We start from the raw sequence: 19758 nt of genomic DNA on the forward strand, positions 1-19758 counted from the left end.
GCCATCCTGGATGAACTGCACTACCTGAGCAACTTCTGTGGGTTGTACTGTAGACACCGCCTCATGCTACTGAACCTCTAGGGGTGAGACCAATGACAAAATGAAAAAGTGACCAAAACAACAGCCAAAAAGGATGAGAACAGAGAAATGGTCTGTGGTCACCACCTGCAGAACCGCTCGTTTATAGGGGGTATCTTGCTAATTGCCGATCATTTCTACCAGTTGTCTGTTCCATTTGCACAACAGCAGAAGAAATTGATTCACAATCAGTGTTGCTTCATAACTGGACAGGTAGATTTCACAGAAGTGTTATTGACTTGGAATTACATTGTGTTGTTTAAGTGTTCCCTTTATTTTTTTGAGCAGTGTATATACACAGGGAGGTCCAAAAGTAGGTGGACAGAAATTGTAATAAGGTTATGAAGGGGGAGATTTATCAAACATGGTGTAAAGTGAAACTGGCTCAGTTACCCTTAGCAACCAATCAGATTCCACTTTTCATTTCTCACAGACTCTTTGGAAAATGAAAGGTGGAATCTGATTGGTTGCTAAGGGCAACTGAGCCAGTTTCACAGATCTAGTTTTCACAGATAGATCTCCCCCAAATCTGTTTTCTTTTCAGATAATTCAGATAACACATAATGGCAAATAATTTAAATTCAGATCAAAGAAAATGGATTTTAACAGAGTATTGGAAATCTCAAAATGCTGAAACCGTTAGAGCAAATTGGGTTGAAACATTGGGTACTCAAGCCCCAAAGAGACAAACCGCATTCGTGACAAATTCAATGCCACTGGCTCAATCCTTAATGCTCCAAAAACTGGTCAACCCAAAACAGTCTGTACAGAAGATAATAAAACAACATTTGTTCAGAGTCCAAAAAAGTCCACCAGAAGAGCCTCTCTGGAATTGGGAATTTCACGAGCTTCTATCATGTGAATCCTGAAATCTATTGGGTGGAAAGCTTATCGTCCACGTCTAATTCATGGTTTATTGGAGGGTGATCCAGACAGGCGGCTGCAATTTAGTGTTTGATAAATCTCCCCCTTCATAACCTTATTACACTTTCTGTCCACCTACTTTTGGATCACCCTGTGTGTGTGTGTAATATATATATATATTATAGTGGTACCATAGAACCTGTAAAAAAAAAAAAAAAAAAAAAGAATAAAATAAATGTTATATTTACCATTTGATGGCCCCCGCTGCGCTCGTCCTCCCTTGCCGGCAGATCGCGATGGACTGAAGGACCTGCGCTGACATCATAGTCATGTGACGTCAGGTCCTTCAGTGCAGTGTACCGCGATCTGCTGGCAGCCAGGACGGAGCGAAGCAAGACTTTGGGGGCCATCAGAAGGTAAGTATAGATTTATTTTTTACCATTCTTTAAGGTCACAGTATATAAATCCATGCCGGTTACATGGCTTTATATAGTGTGACCAAGTTGTCAAGCACTTTCCAAGTGATGCTAAAATTGCTTGGAAAGCGCTTGTCAACCCGCATGCGGGAATGTATGTGAAGAACGCTTCACATCCGCATGTCCCTGGCAGGAAAAACGCATGTACAATCCGCATGTACAATCCGCATGCGTTTTTTCTGCCAGGGAGATGCAGAAACGCTCAGGAAAAAATCCGGAGCATTTCTGCATCGTGGGTACATAGCCTTTTTATTTTTTTCAGTTTCTATGGTACCGTACCATCCGCACATTGGAACGCATGGAATGTGCATCTACATATGCAGTGATGAATAATCCATGCGTTCTAATGCAAGTCAATGGCGGCGAAAACGCAGCGCTTCCACAAAATAATTGGTAGTGCTGCGTTTTTTTTCCGCAATGATAATCCGCAGCGGAATGTTTCCGCAGCATGTGCACAGCACATGTGGATTATCATTGGGGAACATGGCAGGCCTTCTACCATGCGTTTCTGCTGCTGTTTAAACGCTTATAAAACGCATTGTGGGCACACAGCCTGATATCTCAAAATGGTATCAATAGAAACAACAGTTTGGCAAGCAAAAAAGCGATACCGTCCCCCAGCTCTGCTGACCGAGGAATTAAAAAGTTACCGGTCACAGGTGACACAAACCACATTTTATGTATTATAAAGTTAGGATTTTTATTTTTTAATCACTAGTAAGATGGAGACACTTCACTATACTGGCCGCCGCCGCCTCCTCCTCTCATGGCTGTACTTACACAATAGTCGGGAAAAAAATGGTGCCGAGTCACCTACAGCTCGTAACTGTTTATAATCTGAGGTAAGCTGTGTCAGTACTGCCGCCATTGCCTCATACACGGAACCTCATCTCCCCCACACTGTACAGATCAGGCTGAGGGTCGCTGAGGCTTCCTGTGGTTGCCTAATGGCTGCGCTGACACTGCGCATACACCGCCCGGCACCACAGGAAGCCCCGGCACACACTTCCTATCCAGCCCTGCGCCAGCCGCTCTGTCTCCGAGGAGAGCTCCGCTCTGAGTGATCTCTGCCCTGATGCCCCAGCTGTGAGGTAATGATAGTGCTGAGAGATGGGCGGGAAACATGCAGTGACGTCACGACCGTGTGTGAACGGGGCTTCCCACAGCGGTCTGCAGGGACTAGTGTGTGTAATATACAGTGTGTGTGTAATATATCACACACCCTGCACTGTACACACTATAATATATATGTATGGTATAATGTGTGTAATATATCACACACCCTGCACTATACACACTATAATATATATGTATGGTATAATGTGTGTAATATATCACACACCGTGCACTATACACACTATAATATATATGTATGGTATAATGTGTGTAATATATCACACACCGTGCACTGTACACACTATAATATATATGTATGGTATAATGTGTGTAATATATCACACACCCTGCACTATACACACTATAATATATATGTATGGTATAATGTGTGTAATATATCACACACCGTGCACTATACACACTATAATATATATGTATGGTATAATGTGTGTAATATATCACACACCGTGCACTGTACACACTATAATATATATGTATGGTATAATGTGTGTAATATATCACACACCGTGCACTGTACACACTATAATATATATGTATGGTATAATGTGTGTAATATATCACACACCGTGCACTATACACACTATAATATATATCTATGGTATAATGTGTGTAATATATCACACACCGTGCACTATACACACTATAATATATATCTATGGTATAATGTGTGTAATATATCACACACTGCACTATACACACTATAATATATATGTATGGTATAATGTGTGTAATATATCACACACCGTGCACTGTACACACTATAATATATATGTATGGTATAATGTGTGTAATATATCACACCGTGCACTATACACACTACAATATATATGTATGGTATAATGTGTGTAATATATCACACACTGCACTATACACACTATATAATATATATGTATGGTATAATGTGTGTAATATATCACACACCGTGCACTATACACACTACAATATATATGTATGGTATAATGTGTGTAATATATCACACACCGTGCACTATACACACTATAATATATATGTATGGTATAATGTGTGTAATATATCACACCGTGCACTATACACACTATAATATATATGTATGGTATAATGTGCGTAATATATCATACACTACACTATAATATATATGTATGGTATAATGAGTGAAATATATCACACACTGCACTATACACACTATAATATATATGTATGGTATAATGAGTGTAATATATCACACACCGTGCACTGTACACACTATAATATATATGTATGGTATAATGTGTGTAATATATCACACACCGTGCACTGTACACACTATAATATATATGTATGGTATAATGTGTGTAATATATCACACACCGTGCACTGTACACACTATAATATATATGTATGGTATAATGTGTGTAATATATCACACACCGTGCACTATACACACTATAATATATATGTATGGTATAATGTGTGTAATATATCACACACCGTGCACTATACACACTATAATATATATCTATGGTATAATGTGTGTAATATATCACACACCGTGCACTATACACACTATAATATATATGTATGGTATAATGTGTGTAATATATCACACACTGCACTATACACACTATAATATATATGTATGGTATAATGTGTGTAATATATCACACACCGTGCACTGTACACACTATAATATATATGTATGGTATAATGTGTGTAATATATCACACCGTGCACTATACACACTACAATATATATGTATGGTATAATGAGTGTAATATATCACACACTGCACTATACACACTATATAATATATATGTATGGTATAATGTGTGTAATATATCACACACCGTGCACTATACACACTACAATATATATGTATGGTATAATGTGTGTAATATATCACACACCGTGCACTATACACACTATAATATATATGTATGGTATAATGTGTGTAATATATCACACCGTGCACTATACACACTATAATATATATGTATGGTATAATGTGCGTAATATATCATACACTACACTATAATATATATGTATGATATAATGAGTGAAATATATCACACACCCTGCACTATACACACTATAATATATATGTATGGTATAATGTGTGTAATATATCACACACCGTGCACTATACGCACTATAATATATATGTATGGTATAATGTGTGTAATATATCACACCGTGCACTATACACACTATAATATATATGTATGGTATAATGTGTGTAATATATCCCACACCGTGCACTGTACACACTATAATATATATGTATGGTATAATGTGTGTAATATATCACACACCGTGCACTATACACACTACAATATATATGTATGGTATAATGTGTGTAATATATCACACACCGTGCACTATACACACTATAATATATATGTATGGTATAATGTGTGTAATATATCACACCGTGCACTATACACACTATAATATATATGTATGGTATAATGTGCGTAATATATCATACACTACACTATAATATATATGTATGGTATAATGAGTGAAATATATCACACACCCTGCACTATACACACTATAATATATATGTATGGTATAATGTGTGTAATATATCACACACTGCACTATACACACTATAATATATATGTATGGTATAATGTGTGTAATATATCACACACCGTGCACTATACGCACTATAATATATATGTATGGTATAATGTGTGTAATATATCCCACACCGTGCACTATACACACTATAATATATATGTATGGTATAATGTGTGTAATATATCCCACACCGTGCACTGTACACACTATAATATATATGTATGGTATAATGTGTGTAATATATCACACACCCAGCACTATACACACTATAATATATATGTATGGTATAATGTGTGTAATATATCACACACCGTGCACTATACACACTATAATATATATGTATGGTGTAATGTGTGTAATACATCACACCGTGCGCTATACACACTATAATATATATGTATGGTATAATGTGTGTAATATATCACACACCGTGCACTGTACACACTATAATATATATGTATGGTATAATGTGTGTAATATATCACACACCGTGCACTGTACACACTATAATATATATGTATGGTATAATGTGTGTAATATATCACACACCGTGCACTGTACACACTATAATATATATGTATGGTATAATGTGTGTAATATATCACACACCGTGCACTGTACACACTATAATATATATGTATGGTATAATGTGTGTAATATATCACACACCGTGCACTGTACACACTATAATATATATGTATGGTATAATGTGTGTAATATATCACACACTGCACTATACACACTATAATATATATGTATGGTATAATGAGTGTAATATATCACACACCGTGCACTATACACACTATAATATATATGTATGGTATAATGGGTATAATATATCACACACCGTGCACTGTACACACTATAATATATATGTATGGTATAATGTGTGTAATATATCACACCGTGCACTATACACACTATAATATATATGTATGGTATAATGTGTGTAATATATCACACACCGTGCACTGTACACACTATAATATATATGTATGGTATAATGTGTGTAATATATCACACACCGTGCACTGTACACTCTATAATATATATGTATGGTATAATGTGTGTAATATATCACACACCGTGCACTATACACACTATAATATATATGTATGGTATAATGTGTGTAATATATCACACACCGTGCACTATACACACTATAATATATATGTATGGTATAATGTGTGTAATATATCACACACCGTGCACTGTACACACTATAATATATATGTATGGTATAATGTGTGTAATATATCACACACCGTGCACTGTACACACTATAATATATATGTATGGTATAATGTGTGTAATATATCACACACTGCACTATACACACTATAATATATATGTATGGTATAATGAGTGTAATATATCACACACCGTGCACTATACACACTATAATATATATGTATGGTATAATGGGTGTAATATATCACACACCGTGCACTGTACACACTATAATATATATGTATGGTATAATGTGTGTAATATATCACACACTGCACTATACACACTATAATATATATGTATGGTATAATGAGTGTAATATATCACACACCGTGCACTATACACACTATAATATATATGTATGGTATAATGGGTGTAATATATCACACACCGTGCACTGTACACACTATAATATATATGTATGGTATAATGTGTGTAATATATCACACCGTGCACTATACACACTATAATATATATGTATGGTATAATGTGTGTAATATATCACACACCGTGCACTGTACACACTATAATATATATGTATGGTATAATGTGTGTAATATATCACACACCGTGCACTGTACACTCTATAATATATATGTATGGTATAATGTGTGTAATATATCACACACCGTACACTATACACACTATAATATATATGTATGGTATAATGTGTGTAATATATCACACACCGTGCACTATACACACTATAATATATATGTATGGTATAATGTGTGTAATATATCACACACCGTGCACTGTACACACTATAATATATATGTATGGTATAATGTGTGTAATATATCACACACCGTGCACTGTACACACTATAATATATATGTATGGTATAATGTGTGTAATATATCACACACCGTGCACTGTACACACTATAATATATATGTATGGTATAATGTGTGTAATATATCACACACCGTGCACTGTACACACTATAATATATATCTATGGTATAATGTGTGTAATATATCACACACCGTGCACTATACACACTATAATATATATCTATGGTATAATGTGTGTAATATATCACACACCGTGCACTATACACACTATAATATATATGTATGGTATAATGTGTGTAATATATCACACACTGCACTATACACACTATAATATATATGTATGGTATAATGTGTGTAATATATCACACACCGTGCACTGTACACACTATAATATATATGTATGGTATAATGTGTGTAATATATCACACCGTGCACTATACACACTACAATATATATGTATGGTATAATGAGTGTAATATATCACACACTGCACTATACACACTATATAATATATATGTATGGTATAATGTGTGTAATATATCACACACCGTGCACTATACACACTACAATATATATGTATGGTATAATGTGTGTAATATATCCCACACCGTGCACTGTACACACTATAATATATATGTATGGTATAATGTGTGTAATATATCACACACCGTGCACTATACACACTACAATATATATGTATGGTATAATGTGTGTAATATATCACACACCGTGCACTATACACACTATAATATATATGTATGGTATAATGTGTGTAATATATCACACCGTGCACTATACACACTATAATATGTATGTATGGTATAATGTGCGTAATATATCATACACTACACTATAATATATATGTATGGTATAATGAGTGAAATATATCACACACCCTGCACTATACACACTATAATATATATGTATGGTATAATGTGTGTAATATATCACACACTGCACTATACACACTATAATATATATGTATGGTATAATGTGTGTAATATATCACACACCGTGCACTATACGCACTATAATATATATGTATGGTATAATGTGTGTAATATATCACACCGTGCACTATACACACTATAATATATATGTATGGTATAATGTGTGTAATATATCCCACACCGTGCACTGTACACACTATAATATATATGTATGGTATAATGTGTGTAATATATCACACACCCAGCACTATACACACTATAATATATATGTATGGTATAATGTGTGTAATATATCACACACCGTGCACTATACACACTATAATATATATGTATGGTATAATGTGTGTAATATATCACACACCGTGCACTATACACACTATAATATATATGTATGGTATAATGTGTGTAATATATCACACACCGTGCACTGTACACACTATAATATATATGTATGGTATAATGTGTTTAATATATCACACCGTGCACTATACACACTATAATATATATGTATGGTATAATGTGTGCAATATATCACACACCGTGCCCTATACACACTATAATATATATGTATGGTATAATGTGTGTAATATATCACACACTGCACTATACACACTATAATATATATGTATGGTATAATGTGTGTAATATATCACACACTGCACTATACGCACTATAATATATATGTATGGTATAATGTGTGTAATATATCACACACCGTGCCCTATACACACTATAATATATATGTGTGGTATAATGTGTGTAATATATCATACACTGCACTATACACACTATAATATATATGTATGGTATAATGTGTGTAATATATCACACACCGTGCACTATACACACTATAATATATATGTGTGGTATAATGTGTGTAATATATCACACACTGCACTATACACACTATAATATATATGTATGGTATAATGAGTGTAATATATCACACACTGCACTATACACACTATAATATATATGTATGGTATAATGTGTGTAATATATCACACACTGCACTATACACACTATAATATATATGTATGGTATAATGTGTGTAATATATCACACACTGCACTATACACACTATAATATATATGTATGGTATAATGTGTGTAATATATCAAACACTGCACTATACACACTATAATATATATGTATGGTATAATGTGTGTAATATATCACACACCGTGCACTATACGCACTATAATATATATGTATGGTATAATGAGTGTAATATATCACACCGTGCACTATACGCACTATAATATATATGTATGGTATAATGTGTGTAATATATCCCACACCGTGCACTATACACACTATAATATATATGTATGGTATAATGTGTGTAATATATCATACACTGCACTATACACACTATAATATATATGTATGGTATAATGTGTGTAATATATCACACACCGTGCACTATACACACTATAATATATATGTATGGTATAATGTGTGTAATATATCACACACCGTGCACTGTACACACTATAATATATATGTATGGTATAATGTGTGTAATATATCACACCGTGCACTATACACACTATAATATATATGTATGGTATAATGTGTGTAATATATCACACACCGTGCACTGTACACACTATAATATATATGTATGGTATAATGTGTGTAATATATCACACACCGTGCACTATACACACTATAATATATATGTATGGTATAATGTGTGTAATATATCACACACCGTGCACTGTACACACTATAATATATATGTATGGTATAATGTGTGTAATATATCACACACCGTGCACTATACACACTATAATATATATGTATGGTATAATGTGTGTAATATATCACACACCGTGCACTATACACACTATAATATATATGTATGGTATAATGTGTGTAATATATCACACACCGTGCACTGTACACACTATAATATATATGTATGGTATAATGTGTGTAATATATCACACACTGCACTATACGCACTATAATATATATGTATGGTATAATGTGTGTAATATATCACACACTGCACTATACACACTATAATATATATGTATGGTATAATGTGTGTAATATATCAAACACTGCACTATACACACTATAATATATATGTATGGTATAATGTGTGTAATATATCACACACCGTGCACTATACGCACTATAATATATATGTATGGTATAATGAGTGTAATATATCACACCGTGCACTATACGCACTATAATATATATGTATGGTATAATGTGTGTAATATATCCCACACCGTGCACTATACACACTATAATATATATGTATGGTATAATGTGTGTAATATATCATACACTGCACTATACACACTATAATATATATGTATGGTATAATGTGTGTAATATATCACACACCGTGCACTATACACACTATAATATATATGTATGGTATAATGTGTGTAATATATCACACACCGTGCACTGTACACACTATAATATATATGTATGGTATAATGTGTGTAATATATCACACCGTGCACTATACACACTATAATATATATGTATGGTATAATGTGTGTAATATATCACACACCGTGCACTGTACACACTATAATATATATGTATGGTATAATGTGTGTAATATATCACACACCGTGCACTATACACACTATAATATATATGTATGGTATAATGTGTGTAATATATCACACACCGTGCACTGTACACACTATAATATATATGTATGGTATAATGTGTGTAATATATCACACACCGTGCACTATACACACTATAATATATATGTATGGTATAATGTGTGTAATATATCACACACCGTGCACTATACACACTATAATATATATGTATGGTATAATGTGTGTAATATATCACACACCGTGCACTGTACACACTATAATATATATGTATGGTATAATGTGTTTAATATATCACACCGTGCACTATACACACTATAATATATATGTATGGTATAATGTGTGCAATATATCACACACCGTGCCCTATACACACTATAATATATATGTATGGTATAATGTGTGTAATATATCACACACTGCACTATACACACTATAATATATATGTATGGTATAATGTGTGTAATATATCACACACTGCACTATACGCACTATAATATATATGTATGGTATAATGTGTGTAATATATCACACACCGTGCCCTATACACACTATAATATATATGTGTGGTATAATGTGTGTAATATATCATACACTGCACTATACACACTATAATATATATGTATGGTATAATGTGTGTAATATATCACACACCGTGCACTATACACACTATAATATATATGTGTGGTATAATGTGTGTAATATATCACACACTGCACTATACACACTATAATATATATGTATGGTATAATGAGTGTAATATATCACACACTGCACTATACACACTATAATATATATGTATGGTATAATGTGTGTAATATATCACACACTGCACTATACACACTATAATATATATGTATGGTATAATGTGTGTAATATATCACACACTGCACTATACACACTATAATATATATGTATGGTATAATGTGTGTAATATATCAAACACTGCACTATACACACTATAATATATATGTATGGTATAATGTGTGTAATATATCACACACCGTGCACTATACGCACTATAATATATATGTATGGTATAATGAGTGTAATATATCACACCGTGCACTATACGCACTATAATATATATGTATGGTATAATGTGTGTAATATATCCCACACCGTGCACTATACACACTATAATATATATGTATGGTATAATGTGTGTAATATATCATACACTGCACTATACACACTATAATATATATGAATGGTATAATGTGTGTAATATATCACACACCGTGCACTATACACACTATAATATATATGTATGGTATAATGTGTGTAATATATCACACACCGTGCACTGTACACACTATAATATATATGTATGGTATAATGTGTGTAATATATCACACCGTGCACTATACACACTATAATATATATGTATGGTATAATGTGTGTAATATATCACACACCGTGCACTATACGCACTATAATATATATGTATGGTATAATGAGTGTAATATATCACACCGTGCACTATACGCACTATAATATATATGTATGGTATAATGTGTGTAATATATCCCACACCGTGCACTATACACACTATAATATATATGTATGGTATAATGTGTGTAATATATCATACACTGCACTATACACACTATAATATATATGTATGGTATAATGTGTGTAATATATCACACACCGTGCACTATACACACTATAATATATATGTATGGTATAATGTGTGTAATATATCACACACCGTGCACTGTACACACTATAATATATATGTATGGTATAATGTGTGTAATATATCACACCGTGCACTATACACACTATAATATATATGTATGGTATAATGTGTGTAATATATCACACACCGTGCACTGTACACACTATAATATATATGTATGGTATAATGTGTGTAATATATCACACACCGTGCACTATACACACTATAATATATATGTATGGTATAATGTGTGTAATATATCACACACCGTGCACTGTACACACTATAATATATATGTATGGTATAATGTGTGTAATATATCACACACCGTGCACTATACACACTATAATATATATGTATGGTATAATGTGTGTAATATATCACACACCGTGCACTATACACACTATAATATATATGTATGGTATAATGTGTGTAATATATCACACACCGTGCACTGTACACACTATAATATATATGTATGGTATAATGTGTTTAATATATCACACCGTGCACTATACACACTATAATATATATGTATGGTATAATGTGTGCAATATATCACACACCGTGCCCTATACACACTATAATATATATGTATGGTATAATGTGTGTAATATATCACACACTGCACTATACACACTATAATATATATGTATGGTATAATGTGTGTAATATATCACACACTGCACTATACGCACTATAATATATATGTATGGTATAATGTGTGTAATATATCACACACCGTGCCCTATACACACTATAATATATATGTGTGGTATAATGTGTGTAATATATCATACACTGCACTATACACACTATAATATATATGTATGGTATAATGTGTGTAATATATCACACACCGTGCACTATACACACTATAATATATATGTGTGGTATAATGTGTGTAATATATCACACACTGCACTATACACACTATAATATATATGTATGGTATAATGAGTGTAATATATCACACACTGCACTATACACACTATAATATATATGTATGGTATAATGTGTGTAATATATCACACACTGCACTATACACACTATAATATATATGTATGGTATAATGTGTGTAATATATCACACACTGCACTATACACACTATAATATATATGTATGGTATAATGTGTGTAATATATCAAACACTGGCACTATACACACTATAATATATATGTATGGTATAATGTGTGTAATATATCACACACCGTGCACTATACGCACTATAATATATATGTATGGTATAATGAGTGTAATATATCACACCGTGCACTATACGCACTATAATATATATGTATGGTATAATGTGTGTAATATATCCCACACCGTGCACTATACACACTATAATATATATGTATGGTATAATGTGTGTAATATATCATACACTGCACTATACACACTATAATATATATGTATGGTATAATGTGTGTAATATATCACACACCGTGCACTATACACACTATAATATATATGTATGGTATAATGTGTGTAATATATCACACACCGTGCACTGTACACACTATAATATATATGTATGGTATAATGTGTGTAATATATCACACCGTGCACTATACACACTATAATATATATGTATGGTATAATGTGTGTAATATATCACACACCGTGCACTGTACACACTATAATATATATGTATGGTATAATGTGTGTAATATATCACACACCGTGCACTGTACACTCTATAATATATATGTATGGTATAATGTGTGTAATATATCACACACCGTGCACTATACACACTATAATATATATGTATGGTATAATGTGTGTAATATATCACACACCGTGCACTGTACACACTATAATATATATGTATGGTATAATGTGTGTAATATATCACACACCGTGCACTGTACACACTATAATATATATGTATGGTATAATGTGTGTAATATATCCACACACCGTGCACTATACACACTATAATATATATGTATGGTATAATGTGTGTAATATATCACACACCGTGCACTGTACACACTATAATATATATGTATGGTATAATGTGTGTAATATATCACACACCGTGCACTGTACACACTATAATATATATGTATGGTATAATGTGTGTAATATATCACACACCCTGCACTATACACACTATAATATATATGTATGGTATAATGTGTGTAATATATCACACACTGCACTATACACACTATAATATATATGTATGGTATAATGTGTGTAATATATCACACACTGCACTATACACACTATAATATATATGTATGGTATAATGTGTGTAATATATCACACACTGCACTATACACACTACAATATATATGTATGGTATAATGTGTGTAATATATCATACACTGCACTATACACACTATAATATATATGTATGGTATAATGTGTGTAATATATCACACACCGTGCACTATACACACTATAATATATATGTATGGTATAATGTGTGTAATATATCACACACCCTGCACTATACACACTACAATATATATGTATGGTGTAATGTGTGTAATATATCACACCGTGCGCTATACACACTATAATATATATGTATGGTATAATGTGTGTAATATATCACACACCCTGCACTATACACACTATAATATATATGTATGGTATAATGTGTGTAATATATCACACCGTGCACTATACACACTATAATATATATGTATGGTATAATGAGTGTAATATATCACACCGTGCACTATACACACTATAATATATATGTATGGTATAATGTGTGTAATATATCACACACCCTGCACTATACACACTATAATATATATGTATGGTATAATGTGTGTAATATATCACACCGTGCACTATACACACTATAATATATATGTATGGTATAATGAGTGTAATATATCACACACTGCACTATACACACTATAATATATATGTATGGTATAATGTGTGTAATATATCACACACCGTGCACTATACGCACTATAATATATATGTATGGTATAATGAGTGTAATATATCACACCGTGCACTATACACACTATAATATATATGTATGGTATAATGAGTGTAATATATCACACCGTGCGCTATACACACTATAATATATATGTATGGTATAATGAGTGTAATATATCACACCGTGCACTATACACACTATAATATATATGTATGGTATAATGAGTGTAATATATCATACACTGCACTATACACACTATAATATATATGTATGGTATAATGTGTGTAATATATCACACACCGTGCACTATACACACTATAATATATATGTATGGTATAATGTGTGTAATATATCACACCGTGCACTATACACACTATAATATATATGTATGGTATAATGTGTGTAATATATCACACACTGCACTATACACACTATAATATATATGTATGGTATAATGTGTGTAATATATCACACACCCTGCACTATACACACTATAATATATATGTATGGTATAATGTGTGTAATATATCACACACCGTGCACTATACACACTATAATATATATGTATGGTATAATGTGTGTAATATATCACACACCGTGCACTATACACACTATAATATATATGTATGGTATAATGTGTGTAATATATCACACACCGTGCACTATACACACTATAATATATATGTATGGTATAATGTGTGTAATATATCACACACCGTGCACTATACACACTATAATATATATGTATGGTATAATGTGTGTAATATATCACACACCCTGCACTATACACACTATAATATATATGTATGGTATAATGTGTGTAATATATCACACACTGCACTGTACACACTATAATATATATGTATGGTATAATGTGTGTAATATATCACACACTGTGCACTATACACACTATAATATATATGTATGGTATAATGTGTGTAATATATCACACACTGCACTATACACACTATAATATATATGTATGGTGTAATGTGTGTAATATATCACACACCGTGCACTGTACACACTATAATATATATGTATGGTATAATGTGTTTAATATATCACACCGTGCACTATACACACTATAATATATATGTATGGTATAATGTGTGTAATATATCACACACTGCACTATACACACTATAATATATATGTATGGTATAATGTGTGTAATATATCACACACTGCACTATACACACTATAATATATATGTATGGTATAATGTGTGTAATATATCACACACCGTGCCCTATACGCACTATAATATATATGTGTGGTATAATGTGTGTAATATATCATACACTGCACTATACACACTATGATATATATGTATGGTATAATGTGTGTAATATATCACACACCGTGCACTATACACACTATAATATATATGTATGGTATAATGTGTGTAATATATCACACACCGTGCACTGTACACACTATAATATATATGTATGGTATAATGTGTTTAATATATCACACCGTGCACTATACACACTATAATATATATGTATGGTATAATGTGTGCAATATATCACACACCGTGCCCTATACACACTATAATATATATGTATGGTATAATGTGTGTAATATATCACACACTGCACTATACACACTATAATATATATGTATGGTATAATGTGTGTAATATATCACACACTGCACTATACGCACTATAATATATATGTATGGTATAATGTGTGTAATATATCACACACCGTGCCCTATACACACTATAATATATATGTGTGGTATAATGTGTGTAATATATCATACACTGCACTATACACACTATAATATATATGTATGGTATAATGTGTGTAATATATCACACACCGTGCACTATACACACTATAATATATATGTGTGGTATAATGTGTGTAATATATCACACACTGCACTATACACACTATAATATATATGTATGGTATAATGAGTGTAATATATCACACACTGCACTATACACACTATAATATATATGTATGGTATAATGTGTGTAATATATCACACACCGTGCACTATACACACTATAATATATATGTATGGTATAATGTGTGTAATATATCACACACTGCACTATACACACTATAATATATATGTATGGTATAATGTGTGTAATATATCACACACTGCACTATACACACTATAATATATATGTATGGTATAATGTGTGTAATATATCACACACCGTGCACTATACGCACTATAATATATATGTATGGTATAATGTGTGTAATATATCACACACCGTGCACTGTACACACCTATAATATATATGTATGGTATAATGTGTGTAATATATCCCACACCGTGCACTATACACACTATAATATATATGTATGGTATAATGTGTGTAATATATCACACACTGCACTATACACACTATAATATATATGTATGGTATAATGTGTGTAATATATCACACACCGTGCACTATACACACTATAATATATATGTATGGTATAATGTGTGTAATATATCACACACCGTGCACTGTACACACTATAATATATATGTATGGTATAATGTGTGTAATATATCACACCGTGCACTATACACACTATAATATATATGTATGGTATAATGTGTGTAATATATCACACACCGTGCACTGTACACACTATAATATATATGTATGGTATAATGTGTGTAATATATCACACACCGTGCACTATACACACTATAATATATATGTATGGTATAATGTGTGTAATATATCACACACCGTGCACTGTACACACTATAATATATATGTATGGTATAATGTGTGTAATATATCACACACCGTGCACTATACACACTATAATATATATGTATGGTATAATGTGTGTAATATATCACACACCGTGCACTATACACACTATAATATATATGTATGGTATAATGTGTGTAATATATCACACACCGTGCACTATACACACTATAATATATATGTATGGTATAATGTGTGTAATATATCACACACGTGCACTATACGCACTATAATATATATGTATGGTATAATGTGTGTAATATATCACACACACGTGCACTATACACACTATAATATATATGTATGGTATAATGTGTGTAATATATCACACACTGCACTATACACACTATAATATATATGTATGGTATAATGTGTGTAATATATCACACACCGTGCACTATACACACTATAATATATATGTATGGTATAATGTGTGTAATATATCACACCGTGCACTATACACACTATAATATATATGTATGGTATAATGTGTGTAATATATCACACACCGTGCACTATACACACTATAATATATATGTATGGTATAATGTGTGTAATATATCACACACCGTGCACTATACACACTATAATATATATGTATGGTATAATGTGTGTAATATATCACACACCGTGCACTATACACACTATAATATATATGTATGGTATAATGTGTGTAATATATCACACACCGTGCACTGTACACACTATAATATATATGTATGGTATAATGTGTGTAATATATCACACACCGTGCACTATACACACTATAATATATATGTATGGTATAATGTGTGTAATATATCACACACCGTGCACTGTACACACTATAATATATATGTATGGTATAATGTGTGTAATATATCACACACCGTGCACTATACACACTATAATATATATGTATGGTATAATGTGTGTAATATATCACACACCGTGCACTATACACACTATAATATATATGTATGGTATAATGTGTGTAATATATCACACACCGTGCACTATACACACTATAATATATATGTATGGTATAATGTGTGTAATATATCACACACCGTGCACTATACACACTATAATATATATGTATGGTATAATGTGTGTAATATATCACACACGTGCACTATACACACTATAATATATATGTATGGTATAATGTGTGTAATATATCACACACCGTGCACTATACACACTATAATATATATGTATGGTATAATGTGTGTAATATATCACACACCGTGCACTATACACACTATAATATATATGTATGGTATAATGTGTGTAATATATCACACACTGCACTATACACACTATAATATATATGTATGGTATAATGTGTGTAATATATCACACACTGCACTATACACACTATAATATATATGTATGGTATAATGTGTGTAATATATCACACACCGTGCACTATACACACTATAATATATATGTATGGTATAATGTGTGTAATATATCACACACTGCACTATACACACTATAATATATATGTATGGTATAATGTGTGTAATATATCACACACCGTGCACTATACACACTATAATATATATGTATGGTATAATGTGTGTAATATATCACACACTGCACTATACACACTATAATATATATGTCATGGTATAATGTGTGTAATATATCACACACCGTGCACTATACACACTATAATATATATGTATGGTATATGTGTGTAATATATCACACACTGCACTATACACACTATAATATTATG

At 31.9% G+C, this 19758-nt stretch overlaps 1 protein-coding gene across 4 annotated transcripts in view; it reads left to right on the plus strand.

Moving 5' to 3' along the window:
• PLA2G7 (phospholipase A2 group VII) overlaps positions 1 to 19758 on the plus strand; it is an 89971-nt gene that overhangs the window by 10348 nt on the left and 59865 nt on the right. Inside the window, exon 1 of one of the 4 annotated variants that reach the window (XM_073673919.1) lies at positions 2399 to 2509. The exons of the other annotated variants lie outside the window; for them this stretch is intronic. The gene's annotated coding sequence lies outside the window, so the exon portion shown is untranslated. Of the gene's footprint in view, positions 1 to 2398; positions 2510 to 19758 lie in introns of those variants that run through there. 4 annotated transcript variants of the gene reach the window in all.

Source organism: Phyllobates terribilis, unplaced genomic scaffold, assembly GCF_046119375.1.
Source record: "Phyllobates terribilis strain yellow unplaced genomic scaffold, ASM4611937v1 Scaffold_3__8_contigs__length_932513732, whole genome shotgun sequence".
Classification (NCBI taxonomy): Eukaryota; Metazoa; Chordata; class Amphibia; order Anura; family Dendrobatidae; genus Phyllobates; species Phyllobates terribilis.